The sequence below is a fragment of the Podarcis liolepis genome (genome assembly GCF_965112155.1).
Source record: "Podarcis liolepis genome assembly, chromosome: 4".
Classification (NCBI taxonomy): Eukaryota; Metazoa; Chordata; class Lepidosauria; order Squamata; family Lacertidae; genus Podarcis; species Podarcis liolepis.
In genome coordinates, this window is record NC_139558.1 from 99,463,856 (window position 1) to 99,470,821 (window position 6,966).

Genomic DNA, 6,966 nt, shown 5'->3' on the forward strand with positions numbered 1-6,966 from the left:
TGTGAATGTGTACAGTGGTGCCTCGCAAGACGAAAAGAATTCGTTCCGCGAGTCTTTTCGTCTTGCGATGTTTTTCGTCTTGCGAAGCACGGTCCGTCGCAACTGCGCCTCTTCAAGCGGCTTTAAAAAAAAAGCGCAAGACGTTTTCGTCTTGCGAAGCAAGCCCATAGGGAAATTCGTCTAGCAAAGCAACGCAAAAACGGAAAACCCTTTCGTCTAGCGAGTTTTCCGTCTTGCGAGGCATTCGTCTTGCGGGGCACCACTGTATTTTAATGAAGAGGCTGAACAGAGTGAAAGATTATGAGTCATCGGGGAAGAAGGTGTGTAAACCTGTGTGTGTGTTTAGCTTCATTTTTCTTGCTATTTTGTTCATAACGGTTTTACACGTTATCAATGCTTTGTTAGTCATATAATGGGACATGCTGCAGTTGCGATGTTTAGCCTGTTTCTTTGTTGCTGCTTTGCTAATAGTGTTTTATAGGTTGTAATTGTTTTATTGATGCTCTGCTAATTATATATGATTTAAGCTGTACTTGTTATGTTATTGTTCTTTATTGTTTGGAAGCCGCTTCAATCAAGAAATCACTCCGGTTGGACACTGTGAGACAGGATGCTGGACTAGATGGGCAAATTGGCCTCATCCAGCAGCCTCTTCTTATGGACTGAAATTAAAAAAAATTAAGGTCATATGTGTGTGTGTGTATATATATATACATAATGTTCAATGTTCATAAATGTACCAAGAAAACCGGTACATAAATATATAAACCACATGTCTGAACCAGCATAGGAAAACAGCCCCGAAAGTGTTTTGACTCCCAAACTGACCAAATGATTTCTCGGCAAAGTCAAGGAAAATGGAAAAGCCTCCCCATTGTCTTTTCATTCACAAATCCTGTCTTAAGGGTATGTCTGTGTATGAACAGTGACATGGCTCAGCCTGTGACCTGGCTCAGGAACTAAGTATTTATCATTACAAAAGACTGGCCAGGCATCCCAGGGTATCCAATCAAGTGACCATTAACAGGTAACCTGCCAGACAGGAGATAAACAACACACTCGGATTTATGTTGTAGACCGCCCTTTCTGTGATGTAGGTATGATGTTTCTGGGGGTGGTCTTGGACTCCAGGGCTGGCAATTTAAAATGTCTATATAAGGGCAGGCACACCTTGGTTCGGGGTCCTCCTCCTCCTGCGTGTGAAGGGGACACCCTGCTGCAACAGTTCAATAAAGATCAGGCTTACTGGTTGCTTTGCTTCTCCATATTCTCTGGTTGGCCTCTGTTATTTTCTCTGACCGATGGAGAACCTACAAAGGACTCTATAAGGGCTCTTGTGTCCCTCATAAGGGAATAAGGGCAGATTTATGTTTATTACAGACACAACTTATTTTGTGGTGATCTGCCGCCCAGCTTTGGGCCAGGTGGTTTCCCGTAAGATGCCCAATGTCATGTCTGAAGACCCTTCATTAGGCTTCCTCGTTTGCCTTTCCACTCCGGTGACACTTGATTAATAAGGTGGGTTCAGTAGCCCTTCTGCTTAAGGGACTCTCTTCACACAGGTCTTGCTGTTTCTCGAAAGCCTATTAATAATGGAGGAAGTGAATGCATAGCTATTTTGCAGACTGGGGAGTCTATAGTTTCTATTTTCGGTCTTTTCAGTCCTCGATGTAATGAACTGGGTCTCCGAGGGCTGCTCCAGGCCACAAATGACAGATAACAGAAGTGAAATTACGGCTGTAATCGGGCAGCTGTTTTCAAAGAACTGGTAAATAGCGAAACGGAAGGTTCTTGTCATTTTCTTCACACTGATATTAGAATATCTTCCTCCTTTGTCCAGCAGAAAAATAATACCTGTATCTCCGGCTTACTGGTGTCAGTAACTTGATCGACAGTGAAATCTGTGAAAGCCACTCTCTGGTTCAACATGGATTGGAATAAACGGGGGTGGGGGGGAAGACAAATTAAGCAACATTAATCTTTTACAGGAATCAGTAGAGGTTGGCAGTGGACTCAAGCTGTGGGTGGACTAAAATCTATTGTTGTTGTTGTTTAGTCGTTTAGTTGTGTCCGACTCTTCGTGACCCCCTGGACCAGAGCACGCCAGGCACTCCTGTCTTCCACTGCCTCCCGCAGTTTGGTCAGACTCATGTTGGTGCCTTCAAGAACACTGCCCAACCATCTCGTCCTCTGTCGTCCCCTTCTCCTTGTGCCCTCCATATTTCCCAACATCAGGGTCTTTTCCAGGGAGTCTTCTCTTCTCATGAGGTGGCCAAAGTATTGGAGCCTCAGCTTCAGGATCTGTCCTTCCAGTGAGCACTCAGGGCTGATTTCCTTCAGAATGGATCGGTTTGATCTTCTTGCAGTCCATGGGACTCTCAAGAGTCTCCTCCAGACCAGAATTCAAAAGCATCCATTCTTCGGTGATCAGCCTTCTTTAGGGTCCACCCCTTCATGGATCACTGCCTTGCCGTGGTGAAGGGGCTTGAATAACTCAGAGAAGCTATGAGCTATGCCATGCAGGGCACCCAAGATGGACAGGTCATAGTGGAGAGTTTTGACCAAACATGATCCACCTGGAGCAGGAACCGGTAAGCCACTCCGGTATCCCTGCCAAGAAAACTCCATGGACAAAGACAACAGACATATAAAATCTATTACAAATCTTTAACTACTCAATGCTGATATTTCAGTTATCACTTCTACCTGATGTACATGTTACGATATAGAAGCAATGTGGCCGCGAGCTGGTAGCTTGAAAGCAAAACATAATGGGAATGTTGGGACTGGTCCGTGGGAAACAGAGGGACAGTCAATTCACAGTGCAGAGGGCACCGGAATTAGCTCAGAGTGTAATATGAGCTGTACAGGAAGTACAGGAGGAGTTTGTCTCTCGGCTGTTGGAGTTTGAAGAGAGCAGTCATGATTTTTATAACGCTGCAAAGACAGAAATAAAGGCATGTAAATACGTTTCTGTCTATCTCTTTCCCCTGCCCGGGGGGGGGGGGCAGGAAAGAGGGGGGGTGTTCTTCTCACGCCGAGAAGGTTCGCCTATCGCGACCTAGCCTGTATCCTGCCGGGGAATGCAGACAGGGAGGTCAACAGGAGATCAAGCTGGGTGCCTGGAGAGTGGCCAGTTTCTCCTGATAAAGGCTTGATTTCCAACATCACATCCCAGTCATTTGCATTTCTATGCATGCTTACTTGGTGGGGAGAAGAATCTGATTGATTTCAATATGGCTTACACCTAAGTAAGGTTGCATAGGATTGAAGCCTTAAACCTCAGTACTTTGATTTCAGCTTGTTCATTTTAATTATTATTGTTTCTTTGCTTCTTGTGCAAACCTTAGCAGTTAATAATAATGCTTATCTTGATGTTGTGAAAAGCTTCACCTGCTTACAAATCAAGCTACTCCTTAAAAAGCATAAGAAGCCAGGCCTTCTTTCCTGATCAACTGACAGCTGTAATTCTAAGTAACTTTTAGGAAGTTGCACAAAGCAGCCTACATGCTAAACCCACCCTGGATCTAAAAGCCTTGCAAGAAGTTTCAAAAAGCACGGGGAAAATGCAGAGAACACTTCACAAAACAGTGCCCTAAAATACATAACTGGACTTGTTTCGATTAATGTCTGCAGGAGACTTTGTGGATATTTAAGTTATAATTAGAAAAATCTTAATAATTATTCATAAAGGAAACAGTTTATAAGAAGTAAATAAGGAGGCCAGATACAGGATAAAGGAAGTCTTTTACTTGGTTGTTTGTATTGTTGTATGTTATATTATGCACACTGTATGTTATGTTCACGTTTAATGAGGGTGGATTTGTGTATTGGGGGTGGGGGGTTGTGTTATTTTTTAAAATATTTTCTTTTTTTTGTTTGTGTTATGTTGTAAATAAAATTCCAATAAAAAATATTATTATTATTATTTTAAAAAAGCCATGTAAGAGTGCCCACTTGATTAGCAGGAGTGGTTAGAGAAGTGAGCAAAAGCACGTTTTTTAGCTTACTTGAAAGAGTAGCTTCTTAAAAGTCTTATTGTCATATGACACACACCCGACAAAAAACAAACAAAATTAACAGCTGAAATATTTAATGGACGAGATAAAAATTATCAGCTTCTAATGTCTGATACAAGGGGGTATGGAATTGAAATAAAAAATGTAAGGTCTTACATATATAATAAATGTTCATAAATGTACCAAGCAAACACGTACATAAATATACGAACCACATGTCTGAAGCAGCACAGGAAAACAGCCCAGAAACCATTTTGACTCCCAAACTGACCAAATGATTTCCCCGCAAGGTCAAGGAAAATGGAAAAGCCTCCCCATTACCTTTTCCTCCACAAATCCTGTTTTAAGGATATGTCTGTCTATGAATAGGGTGAGCCTGTGACCTGGCTCAGGAACAAAGTATTTATCATTACAAAAGACTGGCCAGGCTCCCCAGGGTATCCAATCAAGTGAGCATTAACAGGTAATCTGCCAGACAGGAGATAAACAACGCACTCGGATTTCTGTTGTAGACTGCCCTTTCTGTGATGTATGTATGATGTTTCTGGGGGTGGTCTTGGACTCCAGGGCGGGCAATTTATAATGTCTATATGAGGGCGGACACACCTTTGTTCGGGGTCCTCCTCCTTCTCCTGCGTGTGAGGGGAGCACCCTGTTGCAACAGTTCAATAAAGATCAAGCTTGCTTCTCAATATTCTCTGGTTGGCCTCTGTTATTTTCTCCAACTGATGGAGAACCTACAAAAGACTCTGTAAGGGCTCTTGTGTCCCCCATAAAGGAATAAGGACAGATTTTCGTTTATTACAGAATGTTAGGGTAGTACCTCTGGTAGTGCTCCTTATGTGGTAGTTTCCCTACCTTTGGTCCTCAACCTCACATGTATCTTCTAGAAGATGTCAGTATGTGACAGCAGCCACATCCTGGGAAACAGCCTTGACCAGCCTGTTAAACCAGACGAGGGTAGACGAGGACAATACCAAGAGTGGCCAAGCAGGTGGTTTCTGCACGTATTGCAGAGGAAAGTGAGGGGCAAAGGGGGCTTGTCCACCTGGGAAAGGAGCCCATCTAGGAGAGGGCAAACTCTGATCCTAAACCTCCTCTGCCTTGTGAGATATCTTCATCATGTTCTAAACATGCCTCTTCAAATTTTGAGACCTTGCTTTTTATATATATTTTGCAGAATGTGGGCATACAAGTTCCCAACTCTCCAAAGTCATGCAATCTAGAGCCCAAGTCTTAATAGGTGTCAGCATTCCAGAAATCAGCTGGAACCATAGCTGTCAACTTTTCCCTTTTCTTGCGAGGAATCCTATTCGGAATAAGGGAATTTCCCTTTAAAAAAGGGAAATGTTGACAGCTATGGCTGGAACACCATTAAGCACATTGCAAATCACTTAAGAGGAGCCTTGCAAGAGGTAATTCATTAAGAAGAAGAAGAAGAAGAAGAAGAAGAAGAAGAAGAAGAAGAAGAAGAAGAAGAAGAAGTTGCAAACATTAACAAGTAAAAATTGGGAAGACAGTAACAAATAAAAAGTGAAGGCATCCAGTACCAAAGTGACATAACTAGTTCTAAATGAGCAAAGACCGAGCTGATATATACTCTGCTTTTAAAACCAGATTTCCCTCCCCGAAATGCCACACTCAATATGGCTCTTTCTCGGGGCTGAAAGTATGGGCCAATCAGAAAACTAGTTGTTAGGAGCTGGCTCCAGGGGTTCATTGCTTTGATTGATGCTTTTGCAACCCAGTGACAGAGGCAGCAGAGAGGCCCAATCACTGTGGAATGGGCGGGGAATTCCTGCCTATAGGGTAGGGCGCCCTGCAGTTTGGCTGCACCGTGCAAGCTGTTGCCACGTTTGAGATTTGCTGCTTTCTTAGCCTCCTGCGGTTCTCCCAGTGCTGTGCACCGGCCCTATGACTGAGGAAATATGACATCCTCTGGACTTATAGGGAAGACCTTGCAGTGCAACACTATGCACAGAGGCCAGTAGGAATAAACCCCATGAAAACCCGCACTGGGTTTAATAGGTGTTGTTGTTTAGTCGTTTAGTCTTGTCTGACTCTTCATGACTCCCTGAACCAGAGCACGCCAGGCCCTCCTGTCTTCCACTGCCTCCCGCTGTTTGGTCAAACTCATGCTGGTAGCTTCGAGAACACTGTCCCACCATCTCGTCCTCTGTCGTCCCCTTCTCCTTGTGCCCTCCATCTTTCCCAGCATCAGGGTCTTTTCCAGGGAGTATTCTCTTCTCATGAGGTGGCCAAAGTACTGGAGCCTCAGCTTCAGGATCTGTCCTTCCAGTGAGCACTCAGGGCTGATTTCCTTCAGAATGGAGAGGTTTGATCTTCTTGCAGTCCATGGGACTCTCAAGAGTCTCCTCCAGCACCATAATTCAAAAGCATCCATTCTTCGGCGATCAGCCTTCTTTATTGTCCAGCTCTTCATGGATCACTGCCTTGCCATGGCGAAGGGGCTTGAATAACTCAAAGAAGCTATGAGCTATGCCGTGGGGGGCCACCGAAGATGGACAGGTCATATGGAGAGTTTTCACTAAACGTGATCCACCTGGAGCAGGAACCGGCAAGCCACTCCAGTATCCCTGCCAAGAAAACTCCATGAACAAAGACAACAGACATATAAAAGTTTAATAGGTAGGGGTGCATATATAGTGTTGCAGCATGGTTCAGTCTGCCAGCAGATGGAGCAGCTTAAATGTGCATGCCTGCAGCCGCTGAGTCACTACTGTATCGAGTTCTGCCTCTGCCTCATGCAAGGTGATTCAGACAGTGCATTTGTCCTATGAGAGTTCTGTCTTTTGTGCCAGCTGGTGTGTCAGTCAAAGAGATGCTGGAACCCACTGGTTTCTGGAAATCTCCTCCTGGCTGCTTCCAAGAAGTGTTCTTTCCCCATAAACTGGTGCATAGATTTATTTTTTTTTAGACAGAACAG